We start from the raw sequence: 26595 nt of genomic DNA on the forward strand, positions 1-26595 counted from the left end.
AAACGTTACTCGATTTAGAAGGAAATGTCTTAGAACACATAGTACTCGCAATTCATAGCGACGCAATTTCCGTGTGAATTCGTCAATGTTTGTGAGTGAGGGATGCAGTAAAGAACGATTAGTGGATCGGAAATGTGATTGTCGTATCCCAAAAGAAAATACTGTCGTTTCCGTAGAAACGTTACTCGATTTAGAAGGAAATGTCTTAGAACACATAGTACTCGTATTTCATAGCGACGCAATTTCCGTGTGAATTCGTCAATGTTTGGGAGTGAGGGATGCAGTAAAGAACGATTAGTGGATCGGAAATGTGATTATCGTATCCCAAAAGAAAATCCTGTCGTTTCCATAGAAACGTTACTCGATTTAGAAGGAAATGTCTTAGAACACATAGTACTCGCATTTCATAGCGACGCAACTTCTGTGTGAATTCGTCAATGTTTGGGGGTGAGGGATGCAGTAAAGAACGATTAGTGCATCGGAAATGTGATTGTCGTATCCCAAAAGAAAATCCTTTCGTTTCCATAGAAACGTTACTCGATTTAGAAGGAAATGTCTTAGAACACATAGTACTCGCATTTCATAGCGACGCAATTTCCGTGTGAATTCGTCAATGTTTGGGAGTGAGGGATGCAGTAAAGAACGATTAGTGGATCGGAAATGTGATTGTCGTATCCCAAAAGAAAATCCTGTCGTTTCCATAGAAACCTTACTCGATTTAGAAGGAAATGTCTTAGAACACATAGTACTCGTACTTCATAGCGACGCAATTTCCGTGTGAAATCGTCAATGTTTGGGAGTGAGGGATGCAGCAAAGAACGATTAGTGGATCGGAAATGTGATTGTCGTATCCCAAAAAAAAATCCTGTCGTTTCCAAAGAAACGTTACTCGATTTAAAAGGAAATGTCTTAGAACACATAGTACTCGCATTTCATAGCGACGCAATTTCCGTGTGAATTCGTCAATGTCTGGGAGTGAGGGATGCAGTAAAGAACGATTAGTGGATCGGAAATGTGATTGTCGTATCCCAAAAGAAAATCCTGTCGTTTCCATAGAAACGTTACTCAATTTAGAAGGAAATGTCTTAGAACACATAGTACTCGCATTTCATAGCGACGCAACTTCCGTGTGAATTCGTCAATGTTTGGGAGTGAGGGATGCAGTAAAGAACGATTAGTGGATCGGAAATGTGATTGTCGTATCCCAACAGAAAATCCTGTCGTTTCCATAGAAACGTTACTCGATTTAGAAGAAAATGTCTTAGAACACATAGTACTCGCATTTCATAGCGACGCAACTCCGTGTGAATTCGTCAATGTTTGGGAGTGAGGGATGCAGTAAAGAACGATTAGTGGATCGGAAATGTGATTGTCGTGTCCCAAAAGAAAATCCTGTCGTTTCCATAGAAACGTTACTCGATTTAGAAGGAAATGTCTTAGAACACATAGTACTCGTATTTCATAGCGACGCAATTTCCGTGTGAATTCGTCAATGTTTGGGAGTGAGGGATGCAGTAAAGAACGATTAGTGGATCGGAAATGTGATTGTCGTATCCCAAAAGATAATCCTGTCGTTTCCATAGAAACGTTACTCGATTTAGAAGGAAATGTCTTAGAACACATAGTACTCGCATTTCATAGCGACGCAATTTCCGTGTGAATTCGTCAATGTTTGGGAGTGAGGGATGCAGTAAAGAACGATTAGTGGATCGGAAATGTGATTGTCGTATCCCAAAAGAAAATACTGTCGTTTCCGTAGAAACGTTACTCGATTTAGAAGGAAATGTCTTAGAACACATAGTACTCGTATTTCACAGCGACGCAATTTCCGTGTGAATTCGTCAATGTTTGGGAGTGAGGGATGCAGTAAAGAACGATTAGTGGATCGGAAATGTGATTATCGTATCCCAAAAGAAAATCCTGTCGTTTCCATAGAAACGTTACTCGATTTAGAAGGAAATGTCTTAGAACACATAGTACTCGCATTTCATAACGACGCAACTTCTGTGTGAATTCGTCAATGTTTGGGGGTGAGGGATGCAGTAAAGAACGATTAGTGCATCGGAAATGTGATTGTCGTATCCCAAAAGAAAATCCTTTCGTTTCCATAGAAACGTTACTCGATTTAGAAGGAAATGTCTTAGAACACATAGTACTCGCATTTCATAGCGACGCAATTTCCGTGTGAATTCGTCAATGTTTGGGAGTGAGGGATGCAGTAAAGAACGATTAGTGGATCGGAAATGTGATTGTCGTATCCCAAAAGAAAATCCTGTCGTTTCCATAGAAACGTTACTCGATTTAGAAGGAAATGTCTTAGAACACATAGTACTCGTATTTCATAGCGACGCAATTTCCGTGTGAAATCGTCAATGTTTGGGAGTGAGGGATGCAGCAAAGAACGATTAGTGGATCGGAAATGTGATTGTCGTATCCCAAAAGAAAATCCTGTCGTTTCCATAGAAACGTTACTCGATTTAAAAGGAAATGTCTTAGAACACATAGTACTCGCATTTCATAGCGACGCAATTTCCGTGTGAATTCGTCAATGTCTGGGAGTGAGGGATGCAGTAAAGAACGATTAGTGGATCGGAAATGTGATTGTCGTATCCCAAAAGAAAATCCTGTCGTTTCCATAGAAACGTTACTCAATTTAGAAGGAAATGTCTTAGAACACATAGTACTCGCATTTCATAGCGACGCAACTTCCGTGTGAATTCGTCAATGTTTGGGAGTGAGGGATGCAGTAAAGAACGATTAGTGGATCGGAAATGTGATTGTCGTATCCCAAAAGAAAATCCTGTCGTTTCCATAGAAACGTTACTCGATTTAGAAGGAAATGTCTTAGAACACATAGTACTCGCATTTCATAGCGACGCAACTTCCGTGTGAATTCGTCAATGTTTGGGAGTGAGGGGTGCAGTATAGAGCGATTAGTGGATCGGAAATGAGATTGTCGTATCCCAAAAGAAAATCCTGTCGTTTCCATAGAAACGTTACTCGATTTAGAAGGAAATGTCTTAGAACACATAGTACTCGCATTTCATAGCGACGCAATTTCCGTGTGAATTCGTCAATGTTTGGGAGTGAGGGATGCAGTAAAGAACGATTAGTGGATCGGAAATGTGATTGTCGTATCCCAAAAGAAAATCCTGTCGTTTACAAATAAACGTTACTCGATTTAGAAGGAAATGTCTTAGAACACATAGTACTCCTATTTCATAGCGACGCAATTTCCGTGTGAATTCGTCAATGTTTGGGAGTGAGGGATGCAGTAAAGAACGATTAGTGGATCGGAAATGTGATTGTCGTATCCCAAAAGAAAATCCTGTTGTTTCCATAGAAACGTTACTCGATTTAGAAGGAAATGTCTTAGAACACATAGTACTCGCATTTCATAGCGACGCAACTTCTGTGTGAATTCGTCAATGTTTGGGGGTGAGGGATGCAGTAAAGAACGATTAGTGCATCGGAAATGTGATTGTCGTATCCCAAAAGAAAATCCTGTCGTTTCCATAGAAACGTTACTCGATTTAGAAGAAAATGTCTTAGAACACATAGTACTCGCATTTCATAGCGACGCAACTCCGTGTGAATTCGTCAATGTTTGGGAGTGAGGGATGCAGTAAAGAACGATTAGTGGATCGGAAATGTGATTGTCGTATCCCAAAAGAAAATCCTGTCGTTTCCATAGAAACGTTACTCGATTTAGAAGGAAATGTCTTAGAACACATAGTACTCGTATTTCATAGCGACGCAATTTCCGTGTGAATTCGTCAATGTTTGGGAGTGAGGGATGCAGTAAAGAACGATTAGTGGATCGGAAATGTGATTGTCGTATCCCAAAAGATAATCCTGTCGTTTCCATAGAAACGTTACTCGATTTAGAAGGAAATGTCTTAGAACACATAGTACTCGCATTTCATAGCGACGCAATTTCCGTGTGAATTCGTCAATGTTTGGGAGTGAGGGATGCAGTAAAGAACGATTAGTGGATCGGAAATGTGATTGTCGTATCCCAAAAGAAAATACTGTCGTTTCCGTAGAAACGTTACTCGATTTAGAAGGAAATGTCTTAGAACACATAGTACTCGTATTTCATAGCGACGCAATTTCCGTGTGAATTCGTCAATGTTTGGGAGTGAGGGATGCAGTAAAGAACGATTAGTGGATCGGAAATGTGATTATCGTATCCCAAAAGAAAATCCTGTCGTTTCCATAGAAACGTTACTCGATTTAGAAGGAAATGTCTTAGAACACATAGTACTCGCATTTCATAGCGACGCAACTTCTGTGTGAATTCGTCAATGTTTGGGGGTGAGGGATGCAGTAAAGAACGATTAGTGCATCGGAAATGTGATTGTCGTATCCCAAAAGAAAATCCTTTCGTTTCCATAGAAACGTTACTCGATTTAGAAGGAAATGTCTTAGAACACATAGTACTCGCATTTCATAGCGACGCAACTTCTGTGTGAATTCGTCAATGTTTGGGGGTGAGGGATGCAGTAAAGAACGATTAGTGCATCGGAAATGTGATTGTCGTATCCCAAAAGAAAATCCTTTCGTTTCCATAGAAACGTTACTCGATTTAGAAGGAAATGTCTTAGAACACATAGTACTCGCATTTCATAGCGACGCAATTTCCGTGTGAATTCGTCAATGTTTGGGAGTGAGGGATGCAGTAAAGAACGATTAGTGGATCGGAAATGTGATTGTGGTATCCCAAAAGAAAATCCTGTCGTTTCCATAGAAACCTTACTCGATTTAGAAGGAAATGTCTTAGAACACATAGTACTCGTATTTCATAGCGACGCAATTTCCGTGTGAAATCGTCAATGTTTGGGAGTGAGGGATGCAGCAAAGAACGATTAGTGGATCGGAAATGTGATTGTCGTATCCCAAAAGAAAATCCTGTCGTTTCCATAGAAACGTTACTCGATTTAAAAGGAAATGTCTTAGAACACATAGTACTCGCATTTCATAGCGACGCAATTTCCGTGTGAATTCGTCAATGTCTGGGAGTGAGGGATGCAGTAAAGAACGATTAGTGGATCGGAAATGTGATTGTCGTATCCCAAAAGAAAATCCTGTCGTTTCCATGGAAACGTTACTCAATTTAGAAGGAAATGTCTTAGAACACATAGTACTCGCATTTCATAGCGACGCAACTTCCGTGTGAATTCGTCAATGTTTGGGAGTGAGGGATGCAGTAAAGAACGATTAGTGGTTGGAAATGTGATTGTCGTATCCCAACAGAAAATCCTGTCGTTTCCATAGAAACGTTACTCGATTTAGAAGGAAATGTCTTAGAACACATAGTACTCGCATTTCATAGCGACGCAATTTCCGTGTGAATTCGTCAATGTTTGGGAGTGAGGGATGCAGTAAAGAACGATTAGTGGATCGGAAATGTGATTGTCGTATCCCAAAAGAAAATCCTGTCGTTTCCATAGAAACGTTACTCGATTTAGAAGGAAATGTCTTAGAACACATAATACTCGTATTTCATAGCGACGCAATTTCCGTGTGAATTCGTCAAGGTTTGGGAGTGAGGGATGCAGTAAAGAACGATTAGTGGATCGGAAATGTGATTGTCGTATCCCAAAAGAAAATCCTGTCGTTTCCATAGAAACGTTACTCGATTTAGAAGGAAATGTCTTAGAACACATAGTACTCGCATTTCATAGCGACGCAACTTCTGTGTGAATTCGTCAATGCTTGGGAGTGAGGGATGCAGTAAAGAACGATTAGTGCATCGGAAATGTGATTGTCGTATCCCAAAAGAAAATCCTGTTGTTTCCATAGAAACGTTACTCGATTTAGAAGAAAATGTCTTCGAACACATAGTACTCGCATTTCATAGCGACGCAACTTCTGTGTGAATTCGTCAATGTTTGGGAGTGAGGGATGCAGTAAAGAACGATTAGTGGATCGGAAATGTGATTGTCGTATCCCAAAAGAAAATCCTGTCGTTTCCATAGAAACGTTACTCGATTTAGAAGGAAATGTCTTAGAGCACATAGTTTTCGCATTTCATAGCGACGCAACTTGCGTGTGAATTCGTCAATGTTTGGGAGTGAGGGATGCAGTAAAGAACGATTAGTGGATCGGAAATGTGATTGTCGTATCGCAAAAGAAAATCCTGTCGTTTCCATAGAAACGTTACTCGATTTAGAAGGAAATGTCTTAGAACACATAGTACTCGCATTTCATAGCGACGCAACTTCCGTGTGAATTCGTCAATGTTTGGGAGTGAGGGGTGCAGTATAGAACGATTAGTGGATCGGAAATGTGATTGTCGTATCCCAAAAGAAAATCCTGTCGTTTCCATAGAAACGTTACTCGATTTAGAAGGAAATCTCTTAGAACACATAGTACTCGCATTTCATAGCGACGCAATTTCCGTGTGAATTCGTCAATGTTTGGGAGTGAGGGATGCAGTAAAGAGCGATTAGTGGATCGGAAATGTGATTGTCGTATCCCAAAAGAAAATCCTGTCGTTTCCATTGAAACGTTACTCGATTTAGAAGGAAATGTCTTAGAACACATAGTACTCGCATTTCATAGCGAGGCAACTTCCGTGTGAGTTCGTCAATGTTTGGGAGTGAGGGATGCAGTAAAGAACGATTAGTGGATCGGAAATGTGATTGTCGTATCTCAAAAGAAAATCCTGTCGTTTCCATAGAAACGTTACTCGATTTAGAAGGAAATGTCTTAGAACACATAGTACTCGCATTTCATAGCGAGGCAACTTCTGTGTGAATTTGTCAATGTTTGGGAGTGAGGGATGCAGTAAAGAACGATTAGTGGATCGGAAATGTGATTGTCGTATCCCAAAAGGAAATCCTGTCGTTTCCATAGAAACGTTACTCGATTTAGAAGGAAATGTCTTAGAACACATAGTCCTCGTATTTCATAGCGACGCCATTTCCGTGTGAATTCGTCAATGTTTGGGGGTGAGGGATGCAGTAAAGAACGATTAGTGGATCGGAAATGTGATTGTCGTATCCCAAAAGAAAATCCTGTCGTTTCCATAGACACGTTACTCGATTTAGAAGGAAATGTCTTAGAACACATAGTACTCGCATTTCATAGCGACGCAACTTCCGTGTGAATTCGTCAATGTTTGGGAGTGAGGGATGCAGTAAAGAACGATTAGTGGATCGGAAATGTGATTGTCGTATCCCAAAAGAAAATCCTGTCGTTTCCATAGAAACGTTACTCGATTTAGAAGGAAATGTCTTAGAACACATAGTACTCGCATTTCATAGCGACGCAACTTCCGTGTGAATTCGTCAATGTTTGGGAGTGAGGGGTGCAGTATAGAGCGATTAGTGGATCGGAAATGAGATTGTCGTATCCCAAAAGAAAATCCTGTCGTTTCCATAGAAACGTTACTCGATTTAGAAGGAAATGTCTTAGAACACATAGTACTCGCATTTCATAGCGACGCAATTTCCGTGTGAATTCGTCAATGTTTGGGAGTGAGGGATGCAGTAAAGAACGATTAGTGGATCGGAAATGTGATTGTCGTATCCCAAAAGAAAATCCTGTCGTTTACAAATAAACGTTACTCGATTTAGAAGGAAATGTCTTAGAACACATAGTACTCGTATCTCATAGCGACGCAATTTCCGTGTGAATTCGTCAATGTTTGGGAGTGAGGGATGCAGTAAAGAACGATTAGTGGATCGGAAATGTGATTGTCGTATCCCAAAAGAAAATCCTGTCGTTTCCATAGAAACGTTACTCGATTTAGAAGGAAATGTCTTAGAACACATAGTACTCGCATTTCATAGCGACGCAACTTCTGTGTGAATTCGTCAATGTTTGGGGGTGAGGGATGCAGTAAAGAACGATTAGTGCATCGGAAATGTGATTGTCGTATCCCAAAAGAAAATCCTGTCGTTTCCATAGAAACGTTACTCGATTGAGAAGAAAATGTCTTAGAACACATAGTACTCGCATTTCATAGCGACGCAACTCCGTGTGAATTCGTCAATGTTTGGGAGTGAGGGATGCAGTAAAGAACGATTAGTGGATCGGAAATGTGATTGTCGTATCCCAAAAGAAAATCCTGTCGTTTCCATAGAAACGTTACTCGATTTAGAAGGAAATGTCTTAGAACACATAGTACTCGTATTTCATAGCGACGCAATTTCCGTGTGAATTCGTCAATGTTTGGGAGTGAGGGATGCAGTAAAGTACGATTAGTGGATCGGAAATGTGATTGTCGTATCCCAAAAGATAATCCTGTCGTTTCCATAGAAACGTTACTCGATTTAGAAGGAAATGTCTTAGAACACATAGTACTCGCATTTCATAGCGACGCAATTTCCGTGTGAATTCGTCAATGTTTGGGAGTGAGGGATGCAGTAAAGAACGATTAGTGGATCGGAAATGTGATTGTCGTATCCCAAAAGAAAATACTGTCGTTTTCGTAGAAACGTTACTCGATTTAGAAGGAAATGTCTTAGAACACATAGTACTCGTATTTCATAGCGACGCAATTTCCGTGTGAATTCGTCAATGTTTGGGAGTGAGGGATGCAGTAAAGAACGATTAGTGGATCGGAAATGTGATTATCGTATCCCAAAAGAAAATCCTGTCGTTTCCATAGAAACGTTACTCGATTTAGGAGGAAATGTCTTAGAACACATAGTACTCGTATTTCATAGCGACGCAATTTCCGTGTGAATTCGTCAATGTTTGGGAGTGAGGGATGCAGTAGAGAACGATTAGTGGATCGGAAATGTGATTGTCGTATCCCAAAAGAAAATCCTGTCGTTTCCATAGAAACGTTACTCGATTTGGAAGGAAATGTCTTAGAACACATAGTACTCGCATTTCATAGCGACGCAACTTCTGTGTGAATTCGTCAATGTTTGGGGGTGAGGGATGCAGTAAAGAACGATTAGTGCATCGGAAATGTGATTGTCGTATCCCAAAAGAAAATCCTTTCGTTTCCATAGAAACGTTACTCGATTTAGAAGGAAATGTCTTAGAACACATAGTACTCGCATTTCATAGCGACGCAATTTCCGTGTGAATTCGTCAATGTTTGGGAGTGAGGGATGCAGTAAAGAACGATTAGTGGATCGGAAATGTGATTGTCGTATCCCAAAAGAAAATCCTGTCGTTTCCATAGAAACCTTACTCGATTTAGAAGGAAATGTCTTAGAACACATAGTACTCGTATTTCATAGCGACGCAATTTCCGTGTGAAATCGTCAATGTTTGGGAGTGAGGGATGCAGCAAAGAACGATTAGTGGATCGGAAATGTGATTGTCGTATCCCAAAAGAAAATCCTGTCGTTTCCATAGAAACGTTACTCGATTTAAAAGGAAATGTCTTAGAACACATAGTACTCGCATTTCATAGCGACGCAATTTCCGTGTGAATTCGTCAATGTCTGGGAGTGAGGGCTGCAGTAAAGAACGATTAGTGGATCGGAAATGTGATTGTCGTATCCCAAAAGAAAATCCTGTCGTTTATATAGAAACGTTACTCAATTTAGAAGGAAATGTCTTAGAACACATAGTACTCGCATTTCATAGCGACGCAACTTCCGTGTGAATTCGTCAATGTTTGGGAGTGAGGGATGCAGTAAAGAACGATTAGTGGATCGGAAATGTGATTGTCGTATCCCAACAGAAAATCCTGTCGTTTCCATAGAAACGTTACTCGATTTAGAAGGAAATGTCTTAGAACACATAGTACTCGCATTTCATAGCGACGCAATTTCCGTGTGAATTCGTCAATGTTTGGGAGTGAGGGATGCAGTAAAGAACGATTAGTGGATCGGAAATGTGATTGTCGTATCCCAAAAGAAAATCCTGTCGTTTCCATAGAAACGTTACTCGATTTAGAAGGAAATGTCTTAGAACACATAATACTCGTATTTCATAGCGACGCAATTTCCGTGTGAATTCGTCAAGGTTTGGGAGTGAGGGATGCAGTAAAGAACGATTAGTGGATCGGAAATGTGATTGTCGTATCCCAAAAGAAAATCCTGTCGTTTCCATAGAAACGTTACTCGATTTAGAAGGAAATGTCTTAGAACACATAGTACTCGCATTTCATAGCGACGCAAGTTCTGTGTGAATTCGTCAATGCTTGGGAGTGAGGGATGCAGTAAAGAACGATTAGTGCATCGGAAATGTGATTGTCGTATCCCAAAAGAAAATCCTGTTGTTTCCATAGAAACGTTACTCGATTTAGAAGAAAATGTCTTAGAACACATAGTACTCGCATTTCATAGCGACGCAACTTCTGTGTGAATTCGTCAATGTTTGGGAGTGAGGGATGCAGTAAAGAACGATTAGTGGATCGGAAATGTGATTGTCGTATCCCAAAAGAAAATCCTGTCGTTTCCATAGAAACGTTACTCGATTTAGAAGGAAATGTCTTAGAACACATAGTTTTCGCATTTCATAGCAACGCAACTTGCGTGTGAATTCGTCAATGTTTGGGAGTGAGGGATGCAGTAAAGAACGATTAGTGGATCGGAAATGTGATTGTCGTATCGCAAAAGAAAATCCTGTCGTTTCCATAGAAACGTTACTCGATTTAGAAGGAAATGTCTTAGAACACATAGTACTCGCATTTCATAGCGACGCAACTTCCGTGTGAATTCGTCAATGTTTGGGAGTGAGGGGTGCAGTATAGAACGGTTAGTGGATCGGAAATGTGATTGTCGTATACCAAAAGAAAATCCTGTCGTTTCCATAGAAACGTTACTCGATTTAGAAGGAAATCTCTTAGAACACATAGTACTCGCATTTCATAGCGACGCAATTTCCGTGTGAATTCGTCAATGCTTGGGAGTGAGGGATGCAGTAAAGAGCGATTAGTGGATCGGAAATGTGATTGTCGTATCCCAAAAGAAAATCCTGTCGTTTCCATTGAAACGTTACTCGATTTAGAACTAAATGTCTTAGAACACATAGTACTCGCATTTCATAGCGACGCAACTTCCGTGTGAATTCGTCAATGTTTGGGAGTGAGGGATGCAGTAAAGAACGATTAGTGGATCGGAAATGTGATTGTCGTATCTCAAAAGAAAATCCTGTCGTTTCCATAGAAACGTTACTCGATTTAGAAGGAAATGTCTTAGAACACATAGTACTCGCATTTCATAGCGAGGCAACTTCCGTGTGAATTTGTCAATGTTTGGGAGTGAGGGATGCAGTAAAGAACGATTAGTGGATCGGAAATGTGATTGTCGTATCCCAAAAGGAAATCCTGTCGTTTCCATAGAAACGTTACTCGATTTAGAAGGAAATGTCTTAGAACACATAGTACTCGTGTTTCATAGCGACGCCATTTCCGTGTGAATTCGTCAATGTTTGGGAGTGAGGGATGCAGTAAAGAACGATTAGTGGATCGGAAATGTGATTGTCGTATCCCAAAAGAAAATCCTGTCGTTTCCATAGACACGTTACTCGTTTTAGAAGGAAATGTCTTAGAACACATAGTACTCGCATTTCATAGCGACGCAATTTCCGTGTGAATTCGTCAATGTTTGGGAGTGAGGGATGCAGTAAAGAACGATTAGTGGATCGGAAATGTGATTGTCGTATCCAAAAAGAAAATCCTGTCGTTTCCATAGAAACCTTACTCGATTTAGAAGGAAATGTCTTAGAACACATAGTACTCGCATTTCGTAGCGACGCAATTTCCGTGTGTATTCTTCAATGTTTGGGAGTGAGGGATGCAGTAAAGAACGATTAGTGGATCGGAAATGTGATTGTCGTATCCCAAAAGAAAATCCTGTCGCTTCCATAGAAATGTTACTCGATTTAGAAGGAAATGTCTTAGAACACATAGTACTCGTATTTCATAGCGACGCAATTTCCGTGTGAATTCGTCAATGTTAGGGAGTGATGGATGCAGTAAAGAACGATTAGTGGATCGGAAATGTGATTGTCGTATCCCAAAAGAAAATCCTGTCGTTTCCATTGAAACGTTACTCGATTTAGAAGGAAATGTCTTAGAACACATAGTACTCGCATTTCATAGCGACGCAACTTCCGTGTGAATTCGTCAATGTTTGGGAGTGAGGGGTGCAGTATAGAGCGATTAGTGGATCGGAAATGAGATTGTCGTATCCCAAAAGAAAATCCTGTCGTTTCCATAGAAACGTTACTCGATTTAGAAGGAAATGTCTTAGAACACATAGTACTCGCATTTCATAGCGACGCAATTTCCGTGTGAATTCGTCAATGTTTGGGAGTGAGGGATGCAGTAAAGAACGATTAGTGGATCGGAAATGTGATTGTCGTATCCCAAAAGAAAATCCTGTCGTTTACAAATAAACGTTACTCGATTTAGAAGGAAATGTCTTAGAACACATAGTACTCGTATTTCATAGCGACGCAATTTCCGTGTGAATTCGTCAATGTTTGGGAGTGAGGGATGCAGTAAAGAACGATTAGTGGATCGGAAATGTGATTGTCGTATCCCAAAAGAAAATCCTGTCGTTTCCATAGAAACGTTACTCGATTTAGAAGGAAATGTCTTAGAACACATAGTACTCGCATTACATAGCGACGCAACTTCTGTGTGAATTCGTCAATGTTTGGGGGTGATGGATGCAGTAAAGAACGATTAGTGCATCGGAAATGTGATTGTCGTATCCCAAAAGAAAATCCTGTTGTTTCCATAGAAACGTTACTCGATTTAGAAGAAAATGTCTTAGAATACATAGTACTCGCATTTCATAGCGACGCAACTCCGTGTGAATTCGTCAATGTTTGGGAGTGAGGGATGCAGTAAAGAACGATTAGTGGATCGGAAATGTGATTGTCGTATCCCAAATGAAAATCCTGTCGTTTCCATAGAAACGTTACTCGATTTAGAAGGAAATGTCTTAGAACACATAGTACTCGTATTTCATAGCGACGCAATTTCCGTGTGAATTCGTCAATGTTTGGGAGTGAGGGATGCAGTAACGAACGATTAGTGGATCGGAAATGTGATTGTCGTATCTCAAAAGATAATCCTGTCGTTTCCATAGAAACCTTACTCGATTTAGAAGGAAATGTCTTAGAACACATAGTACTCGCATTTCATAGCGACGCAATTTCCGTGTGAATTCGTCAATGTTTGGGAGTGAGGGATGCAGTAAAGAACGATTAGTGGATCGGAAATGTGATTGTCGTATCCCAAAAGAAAATACTGTCGTTTCCGTAGAAACGTTACTCGATTTAGAAGGAAATGTCTTAGAACACATAGTACTCGTATTTCATAGCGACGCAATTTCCGTGTGAATTCGTCAATGTTTGGGAGTGAGGGATGCAGTAAAGAACGATTAGTGGATCGGAAATGTGATTATCGTATCCCAAAAGAAAATCCTGTCGTTTCCATAGAAACGTTACTCGATTTAGAAGGAAATGTCTTAGAACACATAGTACTCGCATTTCATAGCGACGCAACTTCCGTGTGAATTCGTCAATGTTTGGGAGTGAGGGATGCAGTAAAGAACGATTAGTGGATCGGAAATGTGATTGTCGTATCCCAAAAGAAAATCCTGTCGTTTCCATAGAAACGTTACTCGATTTAGAAGGAAATGTCTTAGAACACATAGTACTCGCATTTCATAGCGACGCAACTTCTGTGTGAATTCGTCAATGTTTGGGGGTGAGGGATGCAGTAAAGAACGATTAGTGCATCGGAAATGTGATTGTCGTATCCCAAAAGAAAATCCTTTCGTTTCCATAGAAACGTTACTCGATTTAGAAGGAAATGTCTTAGAACACATAGTACTCGCATTTCATAGCGACGCAATTTCCGTGTGAATTCGTCAATGTTTGGGAGTGAGGGATGCAGTAAAGAACGATTAGTGGATCGGAAATGTGATTGTCGTATCCCAAAAGAAAATCCTGTCGTTTCCATAGAAACGTTACTCGATTTAGAAGGAAATGTCTTAGAACACATAGTACTCGTATTTCATAGCGACGCAATTTCCGTGTGAAATCGTCAATGTTTGGGAGTGAGGGATGCAGTAAAGAACGATTAGTGGATCGGAAATGTGATTGTCGTATCCCAAAAGACAATCCTGTCGTTTCCATAGAAACGTTACTCGATTTAGAAGGAAATGTCTTAGAACACATTGTACTCGCATTTCATAGCGACGCAATTTCCGTGTGAATTCGTCAATGTCTGGGAGTGAGGGATGCAGTAAAGAACGATTAGTGGATCGGAAATGTGATTGTCGTATCCCAAAAGAAAATCCTGTCGTTTCCATAGAAACGTTACTCAATTTAGAAGGAAATGTCTTAGAACACATAGTACTCGCATTTCATAGCGACGCAACTTCCGTGTGAATTCGTCAATGTTTGGGAGTGAGGGATGCAGTAAAGAACGATTAGTGGATCGGAAATGTGATTGTCGTATCCCAACAGAAAATCCTGTCGTTTCCATAGAAACGTTACTCGATTTAGAAGGAAATGTCTTAGAACACATAGTACTCGCATTTCATAGCGACGCAATTTCCGTGTGAATTCGTCAATGTTTGGGAGTGAGGGATGCAGTAAAGAACGATTAGTGGATCGGAAATGTGATTGTCGTATCCCAAAAGAAAATCCAGTCGTTTCCATAGAAACGTTAGTCGATTTAGAAGGAAATGTCTTAGAACACATAATACTCGTATTTCATAGCGACGCAATTTCCGTGTGAATTCGTCAAGGTTTGGGAGTGAGGGATGCAGTAAAGAACGATTAGTGGATCGGAAATGTGATTGTCGTATCCCAAAAGAAAATCCTGTCGTTTCCATAGAAACGTTACTCGATTTAGAAGGAAATGTCTTAGAACACATAGTACTCGCATTTCATAGCGACGCAACTTCTGTGTGAATTCGTCAATGCCTGGGAGTGAGTGATGCAGTAAAGAACGATTAGTGCATCGGAAATGTGATTGTCGTATCCCAAAAGAAAATCCTGTTGTTTCCATAGAAACGTTACTCGATTTAGAAGAAAATGTCTTAGAACACATAGTACTCGCATTTCATAGCGACGCAACTCCGTGTGAATTCGTCAATGTTTGGGAGTGAGGGATGCAGTAAAGAACGATTAGTGGATCGGAAATGTGATTGTCGTATCCCAAAAGAAAATCCTGTCGTTTCCATAGAAACGTTACTCGATTTAGAAGGTAATGTCTTAGAACACATAGTACTCGTATTTTATAGCGACGCAATTTCCGTGTGAATTCGTCAATGTTTGGGAGTGAGGGATGCAGTAAAGAACGATTAGTGGATCGGAAATGTGATTGTCGTATCCCAAAAGAAAATCCTGTCGTTTCCATAGAAACGTTACTCGATTTAGAAGGAAATGTCTTAGAACACATAGTACTCGCATTTCATAGCGACGCAACTTCCGTGTGAATTCGTCAATGTTTGGGAGTGAGGGATGTAGTAAAGAACGATTAGTGGATCGGAAATGTGATTGTCGTATCCCAAAAGAAAATCCTGTCGTTTCCATAGAAACGTTACTCGATTTAGAAGTAAATGTCTTAGAACACATAGTACTCGTATTTCATAGCGACGCAATTTCCGTGTGAATTCGTCAATGTTTGGGAGTGAGGGATGCAGTAAAGAACGATTAGTGGATCGGAAATGTGATTGTCGTATCCCAAAAGAAAATCCTGTCGTTTCCATAGAAACGTTACTCGATTTAGAAGGAAATGTCTTAGAACTCATAGTACTCGCATTTCATAGCGACGCAACTTCTGTGTGAATTCGTCAATGTTTGGGAGTGAGGGATGCAGTAAAGAACGATTAGTGGATCGGAAATGTGATTGTCGTATCCCAATAGAAAATCCTGTCGTTTCCATAGAAACGTTACTCGATTTAGAAGGAAATGTCTTAGAACACATAGTACTCGCATTTCATAGCGACGCAACTTCCGTGTGAATTCGTCAATGTTTGGGAGTGAGGGATGCAGTAAAGAACGATTAGTGGATCGGAAATGTGATTGTCGTATCCCAAGAGAAAATCCTGTCGTTTCCATAGAAACGTTACTCGATTTAGAAGGAAATGTCTTAGAACACATAGTACTCGCATTTCATAGCGACGCAACTTCCGTGTGAATTCGTCAATGTTTGGGAGTGAGGGATGCAGTAAAGAACGATTAGTGGATCGGAAATGTGATTGTCGTATCCCAAAAGAAATTCCTGTCGTTTCCATAGAAACGTTACTCGAGTTAGAAGGAAATGTCTTAGAACACATAGTACTCGTATTTCATAGCGACGCAATTTCCGTGTGAATTCGTCAATGTTTGGGAGTGAGGGATGCAGTAAAGAACGATTAGGGGATCGGAAATGTGATTGTCGTATCCCAAAAGAAAATCCTGTCGTTTCCATAGAAACGTTATTCGATTTAGAAGGAAATGTCTTTGAACACATAGTACTCGTATTTCATAGCGACGCAAATTCCGTGTGAATTCGTCAATGTTTGGGAGTGAGGGATGCAGTAAAGAACGATTAGTGGATCCGAAATGTGATTGTCGTATCCCAAAAGAAAATCCTGTCGTTTCCATTGAAACGTTACTCGATTTAGAAGGAAATGTCTTAGAACACATAGTACTCGCATTTAATAGCGACGCAACTTCTGTGTGAATTCGTCAATGTTTGGGAGTGAGAGATGCAGTAAAGAAAGATTTGTGCATCGGAAATGTGATTGTCGTATCCCAAAAGAAAATCCTGTCGTTTCCATAGAAACGTTACTCGATTCAGAAAAAAATTTCTTAGAACACATAGTACTCGTATTTCATAGCGACGCAATTTCCGTGTGAATTCGTCAATGTTTGTGAGTGAGGGATGCAGTAAAGAACGATTAGTGGATCGGAAATGTGATTGTCGTATCCCATAAGAAAATCCTGTCGTTTCCATAGAAACGTTACTCGATTTAGAAGGAAATGTCTTAGAACATATAGTCCTCGCATTTCTTAGCGACGCAATTTCCGTGTGAATTCGTCAATGTTTGGGAGTGAGGGATGCAGTAAAGAACGATTAGTGGATTGGAAATGTGATTGTCGTACCCCAAAAGAAAATCCTGTCGTTTCCATAGAAACGTTACTCGATTTAGAAGTAAATGTCTTAGAACACATAGTACTCGTATTTCATAGCGACGCAATTTCCGTGTGAATTCGTCAATGTTTGGGAGTGAGGGATGCAGTAAAGAACGATTAGTGGATCGGAAATGTGATTGTCGTATCCTAAAAGAAAATCCTGTCGTTTCCATAGAAACGTTACTCGATTTAGAAGGAAATGTCTTAGAACACATAGTACTCGCATTTCATAGCGACGCATTTTCCGTGTGAATTCGTCAATGTTTGGGAGTGAGGGATGCAGTAAAGAACGATTAGTGGATCGGAAATGTGATTGTCGTATCCCAAAAGAAAATCCTGTCGTTTCCATAGAAACGTTAATCGATTTAGAAGGAAATGTCTTAGAACACATAGTACTCGCATTTCATAGCGACGCAACTTCTGTGTGAATTCGTCAATGTTTGGGAGTGAGGGATGCAGTAAAGAACGATTAGTGGATCGGAAATGTGATTGTCGTATCCCAAAAGAAAATCCTGTCGTTTCCATAGAAACGTTACTCGATTTAGGAGGAAATGTCTTAGAACACATAGTACTCGTATTTCATAGCGACGCAATTTCCGTGTGAATTCGTCAATGTTTGGGAGTGAGGGATGCAGTAAAGAACGATTAGTGGATCGGAAATGTGATTGTCGTATCCCAAAAGAAAATCCTGTCGTTTCCATAGCAACGTTACTCGATTTAGAAGGAAATGTCTTAGAACACATAGTACTCGCATTTCATAGCGACGCAATTTCCGTGTGAATTCGTCAAAATTTGGGAGTGAGGGATGCAGTAAAGAACGATTAGTGGATCGGAAATGTGATTGTCGTATCCCAAAAGAAAATCCTGTCGTTTCCATAGAAACGTTACTCGATTTAGAAGGAAATGTCTTAGAACACATAGTACTCGCATTTCATAGCGACACAATTTCCGTGTGAATTCGTCAATGTTTGGGAGTGAGGGATGCAGTAAAGAACGATTAGTGGATCGGAAATGTGATTGTCGTATCCCAAAGAAAATCCTGTCGTTTCCATAGAAACGTTACTCGATTTAGAAGGAAATGTCTTAGAACACATAGTACTCGCATTTCATAGCGACGCAACTTCCGTGTGAATTCGTCAATGTTTGGGAGTGAGTGATGCAGTAAAGAAAGATTAGTGGATCGGAAATGTGATTGTCGTATCCCAAAAGAAAATCCTGTCGTTTCCATAGAAACGTTACTCGATTTAGAAGGAAATGTCTTAGAACACGTAGTACTCGCATTTCATAGGGACGTAACTTCCGTGTGAATTCGTCAATGTTTGGGAGTGAGGGATGCAGTAAAGAACGATTAGTGGATCCGAAATGTGATTGTTGTATCCCAAAAGAAAATCCTGTCGTTTCCATAGCAACGTTACTCGATTTAGAAGGAAATGTCTTAGAACACATAGTATTCGCATTTCATAGCGACGCAATTTCCGTGTGAATTCGTCAATGTTTGGGAGTGAGGGATGCAGTAAAGAACGATTAGTGGATCGGAAATGTGATTGTCGTATCCCAAAAGAAAATCCTGTCGTTTCCATAGAAACGTTACTCCATTTAGAAGGAAATGTCTTAGAACACATAGTACTCGCATTTCATAGCGACGCAACTTCCGTGTGAATTCGTCAATGTTTGGGAGTGAGGGATGCAGTAAAGAACGATTAGTGGATCGGAAATGTGATTGTCGTATCCTAAAAGAAAATCCTGTCGTTTCCATAGAAACGTTAATCGATTTAGAAGGAAATGTCTTAGAACACATAGTACTCGCATTTCATAGCGACGCAACTTCTGTGTGAATTCGTCAATGTTTAGGAGTGAGGGATGCAGTAAAGAACGATTAGTGGATCGGAAATGTGATTGTCGTATCCCAAAAGAAAATCCTGTCGTTTCCATAGAAACGTTAATCGATTTAGAAGGAAATGTCTTAGAACACATAGTACTCGCATTTCATAGCGACGCAATTTCCGTGTGAATTCGTCAATGTTTAGGAGTGAGGGATGCAGTAAAGAACGATTAGTGGATCGGAAATGTGATTGTCGTATCCCAAAAGAAAATCCTGTCGTTTCCATAGAAACGTTACTCGATTTAGAAGGAAATGTCTTAGAACACGTAGTACTCGCATTTCATAGCGACGCAACTTCCGTGTGAATTCGTCAATGTTTGGGAGTGAGGGATGCAGTAAAGAACGATTAGTGGATCCGAAATGTGATTGTTGTATCCCAAAAGAAAATCCTGTCGTTTCCATAGCAACGTTACTCGATTTAGAAGGAAATGTCTTAGAACACATAGTACTCGCATTTCATAGCGACGCAATTTCCGTGTGAATTCGTCAATGTTTGGGAGTGAGGGATGCAGTAAAGAACGATTAGTGGATCGGAAATGTGATTGTCGTATCCCAAAAGAAAATCCTGTCGTTTCCATAGAAACGTTACTCGATTTAGAAGGAAATGTGTTAGAACACATAGTACTCGCATTTCATAGCGACGCAACTTCCGTGTGAATTCGTCAATGTTTGGGAGTGAGGGATGCAGTAAAGAACGATTAGTGGATCGGAAATGTGATTGTCGTATCCCAAAAGAAAATCCTGTCGTTTCCATAGAAACGTTACTCGATTTAGAAGGAAATGTCTTAGAACACATAGTACTCGTATTTCATAGCGACGTAACTTCCGTGTGAATTCGTCAATGTTTGGGAGTGAGTGATGCAGTAAAGAACGATTAGTGGATCGGAAATGTGATTGTCGTATCCCAAAAGAAAATCCTGTCGTTTCCATAGAAACGTTACTCGATTTAGAAGGAAATGTCTTAGCACACGTAGTACTCGCATTTCATAGCGACGCAACTTCCGTGTGAATTCGTCAATGTTTGGGAGTGCGGGATGCAGTAAAGAACGATTAGTGGATCGGAAATGTGATTGTCGTATCCCAAAAGAAAATCCTGTCGTTTCCATAGAAACGTTACTCGATTTAGAAGGAAATGTCTTAGAACACATAGTACTCGCATTTCATAGCGACGCAACTTCCGTGTGAATTCGTCAATGTTTGGGAGTGAGGGATGCAGTAAAGAACGATTAGTGGATCGGAAATGTGATTGTCGTATCCTAAAAGAAAATCCTGTCGTTTCCATAGAAACGTTACTCGATTTAGAAGGAAATGTCTTAGAACACATAGTACTCGCATTTCATAGCGACGCAACTTCCGTGTGAATTCGTCAATGTTTGGGAGTGAGGGATGCAGTAAAGAACGATTAGTGGATCGGAAATGTGATTGTCGTATCCTAAAAGAAAATCCTGTCGTTTCCATAGAAACGTTACTCGATTTAGAAGGAAATGTCTTAGAACACATAGTACTCGCATTTCATAGCGACGCAATTTCCGTGTGATTTCGTCAATGTTTGGGAGTGAGGGATGCAGTAAAGAACGATTAGTGGTTCGGAAATGTGATTGTCGTATCCCAAAAGAAAATCCTGTCGTTTCCATAGAAACGTTAATCGATTTAGAAGGAAATGTCTTAGAACACATAGTACTCGCATTTCATAGCGACGCAACTTCTGTGTGAATTCGTCAATGTTTAGGAGTGAGGGATGCAGTAAAGAACGATTAGTGGATCGGAAATGTGATTGTCGTATCCCAAAAGAAAATCCTGTCGTTTCCATAGCAACGTTACTCGATTTAGAAGGAAATGTCTTAGAACACATAGTACTCGCATTTCATGGCGACGCAATTTCCGTGTGAATTCGTCAAAATTTGGGAGTGAGGGATGCAGTAAAGAACGATTAGTGGATCGGAAATGTGATTGTCGTATCCCAAAAGAAAATCCTGTCGTTTCCATAGAAACGTTACTCGATTTAAAAGGAAATGTCTTAGAACACATAGTACTCGCATTTCATAGCGACGCAATTTCCGTGTGAATTCGTCAATGTTTAGGAGTGAGGGATGCAGTAAAGAACGATTAGTGGATCGGAAATGTGATTGTCGTATCCCAAAAGAAAATCCTGTCGTTTCCATAGAAACGTTACTCGATTTAGAAGGAAATGTCTTAGAACACGTAGTACTCGCATTTCATAGCGACGCAACTTCCGTGTGAATTCGTCAATGTTTGGGAGTGAGGGATGCAGTAAAGAACGATTAGTGGATCGGAAATGTGATTGTTGTATCCCAAAAGAAAATCCTGTCGTTTCCATAGCAACGTTACTCGATTTAGAAGGAAATGTCTTAGAACACATAGTACTCGCATTTCATAGCGACGCAATTTCCGTGTGAATTCGTCAATGTTTGGGAGTGAGGGATGCAGTAAAGAACGTTTAGTGGATCGGAAATGTGATTGTCGTATCCCAAAAGAAAATCCTGTCGTTTCCATAGAAACGTTACTCGATTTAGAAGGAAATGTCTTAGAACACATAGTACTCGCATTTCATAGCGACGCAATTTCCGTGTGAATTCGTCAATGTTTGGGAGTGAGGGATGCAGTAAAGAACGATTAGTGGATCGGAAATGTGATTGTCGTATCCCAAAAGAAAATCCTGTCGTTTCCATAGAAACGTTACTCGATTTAGAAGGAAATGTCTTAGAACACATAGTACTCGCATTTCATGGCGACGCAATTTCCGTGTGAATTCGTCAAAATTTGGGAGTGAGGGATGCAGTAAAGAACGATTAGTGGATCGGAAATGTGATTGTCGTATCCCAAAAGAAAATCCTGTCGTTTCCATAGAAACGTTACTCGATTTAAAAGGAAATGTCTTAGAACACATAGTACTCGCATTTCATAGCGACGCAATTTCCGTGTGAATTCGTCAATGTTTAGGAGTGAGGGATGCAGTAAAGAACGATTAGTGGATCGGAAATGTGATTGTCGTATCCCAAAAGAAAATCCTGTCGTTTCCATAGAAACGTTACTCGATTTAGAAGGAAATGTCTTAGAACACGTAGTACTCGCATTTCATAGCGACGCAACTTCCGTGTGAATTCGTCAATGTTTGGGAGTGAGGGATGCAGTAAAGAACGATTAGTGGATCGGAAATGTGATTGTTGTATCCCAAAAGAAAATCCTGTCGTTTCCATAGCAACGTTACTCGATTTAGAAGGAAATGTCTTAGAACACATAGTACTCGCATTTCATAGCGACGCAATTTCCGTGTGAATTCGTCAATGTTTGGGAGTGAGGGATGCAGTAAAGAACGTTTAGTGGATCGGAAATGTGATTGTCGTATCCCAAAAGAAAATCCTGTCGTTTCCATAGAAACGTTACTCGATTTAGAAGGAAATGTCTTAGAACACATAGTACTCGCATTTCATAGCGACGCAATTTCCGTGTGAATTCGTCAATGTTTGGGAGTGAGGGATGCAGTAAAGAACGATTAGTGGATCGGAAATGTGATTGTCGTATCCCAAAAGAAAATCCTGTCGTTTCCATAGAAACGTTAATCGATTTAGAAGGAAATGTCTTAGAACACATAGTACTCGCATTTCATAGCGACGCAACTTCTGTGTGAATTCGTCAATGTTTGGGAGTGAGGGATGCAGTAAAGAACGATTAGTGGATCGGAAATGTGATTGTCGTATCCCAAAAGAAAATCCTGTCGTTTCCATTGAAACGTTACTCGATTTAGGAGGAAATGTCTTAGAACACATAGTACTCGTATTTCATAGCGACGCAATTTCCGTGTGAATTCGTCAATGTTTGGGAGTGAGGGATGCAGTAAAGAACGATTAGTGGATCGGAAATGTGATTGTCGTATCCCAAAAGAAAATCCTGTCGTTTCCATAGCAACGTTATTCGATTTAGAAGGAAATGTCTTAGAACACATAGTACTCGCATTTCATAGCGACGCAATTTCCGTGTGAATTCGTCAAAATTTGGGAGTGAGGGATGCAGTAAAGAACGATTAGTGGATCGGAAATGTGATTGTCGTATCCCAAAAGAAAATCCTGTCGTTTCCATAGAAACGTTACTCGATTTAGAAGGAAATGTCTTAGAACACATAGTACTCGTATTTCATAGCGACGCAACTTCCGTGTGAATTCGTCAATGTTTGGGAGTGAGGGATGCAGTAAAGAACGATTAGTGGATCGGAAATGTGATTGTCGTATCCCAAAAGAAAATCCTGTCGTTTCCATAGAAACGTTACTCGATTTAGAAAGAAATGTCTTAGAACACATAGTACTCGTATTTCATAGCGACGCAATTTCCGTGTGAATTCGTCAATGTTTGGGAGTGAGGGATGCAGTAAAGAACGATTAGTGGATCGGTAATGTGATTGTCTTATCCCAAAAGAAAATCCTTTCGTTTCCATAGAAACGTTACTCGATTTAGAAGGAAATGTCTTAGAACACATAGTACTCGTATTTCATAGCGACGCAATATCCGTGTGAATTCGTCAATGTTTGGGAGTGAGGGTTGCAGTAAAGAACGATTAGTGGATCGGAAATGTGATTGTCGTATCCCAAAAGAAAATCCTGTCGTTTCCATGGAAACGTTACTCGATTTAGAAGGAAATGTCTTAGAACACATAGTACTCGTATTTCATAGCGACGCAATTTCCGTGTGAATTCGTCAATGTTTGGGAGTGAGGGATGCAGTAAAGAACGATTAGCTGATCGGTAATGTGATTGTCTTATCCCAAAAGAAAATCCTTTCGTTTCCATAGAAACGTTACTCGATTTAGAAGGAAATGTCTTAGAACACATAGTACTCGTATTTCATAGCGACGCAAATTCCGTGTGAATTCGTCAATGTTTGGGAGTGAGGGATGCAGTAAAGAACGATTAGTGGATCGGAAATGTGATTGTCGTATCCCAAAAGAAAATCCTGTCGTTTCCATGGAAACGTTACACGATTTGGAAGGAAATGTCTTAGAACACATAGTACTCGTATTTCATAGCGACGCAATTTCCGTGTGAATTCGTCAATGTTTGGGAGTGAGGGATGCAGTAAAGAAGGATTAGTGGATCGGAAATGTTATTGTCGTATCCCAAAAGAAAATCCTGTCGTTTCCATAGAAACGTTACTCGATTTAGTAGGAAATGTCTTAGAACACATAGTACTCGCATTTCATAGCGACGCAACTTCCGTGTGAATTCGTCAACGTTTGGGAGTGAGGGATGCAGTAAAGAACGATTAGTGGATCGGAAATGTGATTGTCGTATCCCAAAAGAAAATCTGTCGTTTCCATAGAAACGTTACTCGATTTAGAAGGAAATGTCTTAGAACACATACTACTCGCATTTCATAGCGACGCAACTTCCGTGTGAATTCGTCAATGTTTGGGAGTGAGTGATGCAGTAAAGAACGATTAGTGGATCGGAAATGTGATTGTCGTATCCCAAAAGAAAATCCTGTCGTTTCCATAGAAACGTTACTCGATTTAGAAGGAAATGTCTTAGCACACGTAGTACTCGCATTTCATAGCGACGCAACTTCCGTGTGAATTCGTCAATGTTTGGGAGTGAGGGATGCAGTAAAGAACGATTAGTGGATCGGAAATGTGATTGTCGTATCCCAAAAGAAAATCCTGTCGTTTCCATAGAAACGTTACTCGATTTAGAAGGAAATGTCTTAGAACACATACTACTCGCATTTCATAGCGACGCAACTTCCGTGTGAATTCGTCAATGTTTGGGAGTGAGGGATGCAGTAAAGAACGATTAGTGGATCGGAAATGTGATTGTCGTATCCCAAAAGAAAATCCTGTCGTTTCCATAGAAACGTTACTCGATTTAGAAGGAAATGTCTTAGAACACATAGTACTCGTATTTCATAGCGACGCAATTTCCGTGTGAATTCGTCAATGTTTGGGAGTGAGGGATGCAGTAAAGCACGATTAGTGGATCGGAAATGTGATTGTCGTATCCCAAAAGAAAATCCTGTCGTTTCCATAGAAACGTTACTCGATTTAGAAGGAAATGTCTTAGAACACGTAGTACTCGTATTTCATAGCGACGCAATTTCCGTGTGAATTCGTCAATGTTTGGGAGTGAGGGATGCAGTAAAGAACGATTAGTGGATCGGAAATATGATTGTCGTATCCCAAAAGAAAATCCTGTCGTTTCCATAGAAACGTTACTCGATTTAGAAGGAAATGTTTTAGAACACATAGTACTCGTATTTCATAGCGACGCAATTTCCGTGTGAATTCGTCAATGTTTGGGAGTGAGGGATGCAGGAAAGAACGATTAGTGGATCTGAAATGTGATTGTCGTATCCCAAAAGAAAATCCTGTCGTTTCCATAGAAACGTTACTCGATTTAGAAGGAAATGTCTTAGAACACATAGTACTCGTATTTCATAGCGACGCAACTTCCGTGTGAATTCGTCAATGTTTGGGAGTGAGGGATGCAGTAAAGAACGATTAGTGGATCGGAAATGTGATTGTCGTATCCCAAAAGAAAATCCTGTCGTTTCCATAGAAACGTTACTCGATTTAGAAGGAAATGTCTTAGAACACATACTACTCGCATTTCATAGCGACGCAACTTCCGTGTGAATTCGTCAATGTTTGGGAGTGAGGGATGCAGTAAAGAACGATTAGTGGATCGGAAATGTGATTGTCGTATCCCAAAAGAAAATCCTGTCGTTTCCATAGAAACGTTACTCGATTTAGAAGGAAATGTCTTAGAACACATAGTACTCGTATTTCATAGCGACGCAATTTCCGTGTGAATTCGTCAATGTTTGGGAGTGAGGGATGCAGTAAAGCACGATTAGTGGATCGGAAATGTGATTGTCGTATCCCAAAAGAAAATCCTGTCGTTTCCATAGAAACGTTACTCGATTTAGAAGGAAATGTCTTAGAACACGTAGTACTCGTATTTCATAGCGACGAAATTTCCGTGTGAATTCGTCAATGTTTGGGAGTGAGGGATGCAGTAAAGAACGATTAGTGGATCGGAAATATGATTGTCGTATCCCAAAAGAAAATCCTGTCGTTTCCATAGAAACGTTACTCGATTTAGAAGGAAATGTTTTAGAACACATAGTACTCGTATTTCATAGCGACGCAATTTCCGTGTGAATTCGTCAATGTTTGGGAGTGAGGGATGCAGGAAAGAACGATTAGTGGATCTGAAATGTGATTGTCGTATCCCAAAAGAAAATACTGTCGTTTCCATAGAAACGTTACTCGATTTAGAAGGAAATGTCTTAGAACACATAGTACTCGCATTTCATAGCGACGCAACTTCCGTGTGAATTCGTCAATGTTTGGGAGTGAGGGATGCAGTAAAGAACGATTAGTGGATCGGAAATGTGATTGTCGTATCCCAAAAGAAAATCCTGTCGTTTCCACAGAAACGTTACTCGATTTAGAAGGAAATGTCTTAGAACACATAGTACTCGCATTTCATAGCGACGCAACTTCCGTGTGAATTCGTCAATGTTTGGAAGTGAGGGATGCAGTAAAGAACGATTAGTGGATCGGAAATGTGATTGTCGTATCCCAAAAGAAAATCCTGTCGTTTCCATAGAAACGTTACTCGATTTAGAAGGAAATG

This window comes from Schistocerca piceifrons, chromosome 7, assembly GCF_021461385.2.
Source record: "Schistocerca piceifrons isolate TAMUIC-IGC-003096 chromosome 7, iqSchPice1.1, whole genome shotgun sequence".
NCBI lineage: Eukaryota > Metazoa > Arthropoda > Insecta > Orthoptera > Acrididae > Schistocerca > Schistocerca piceifrons.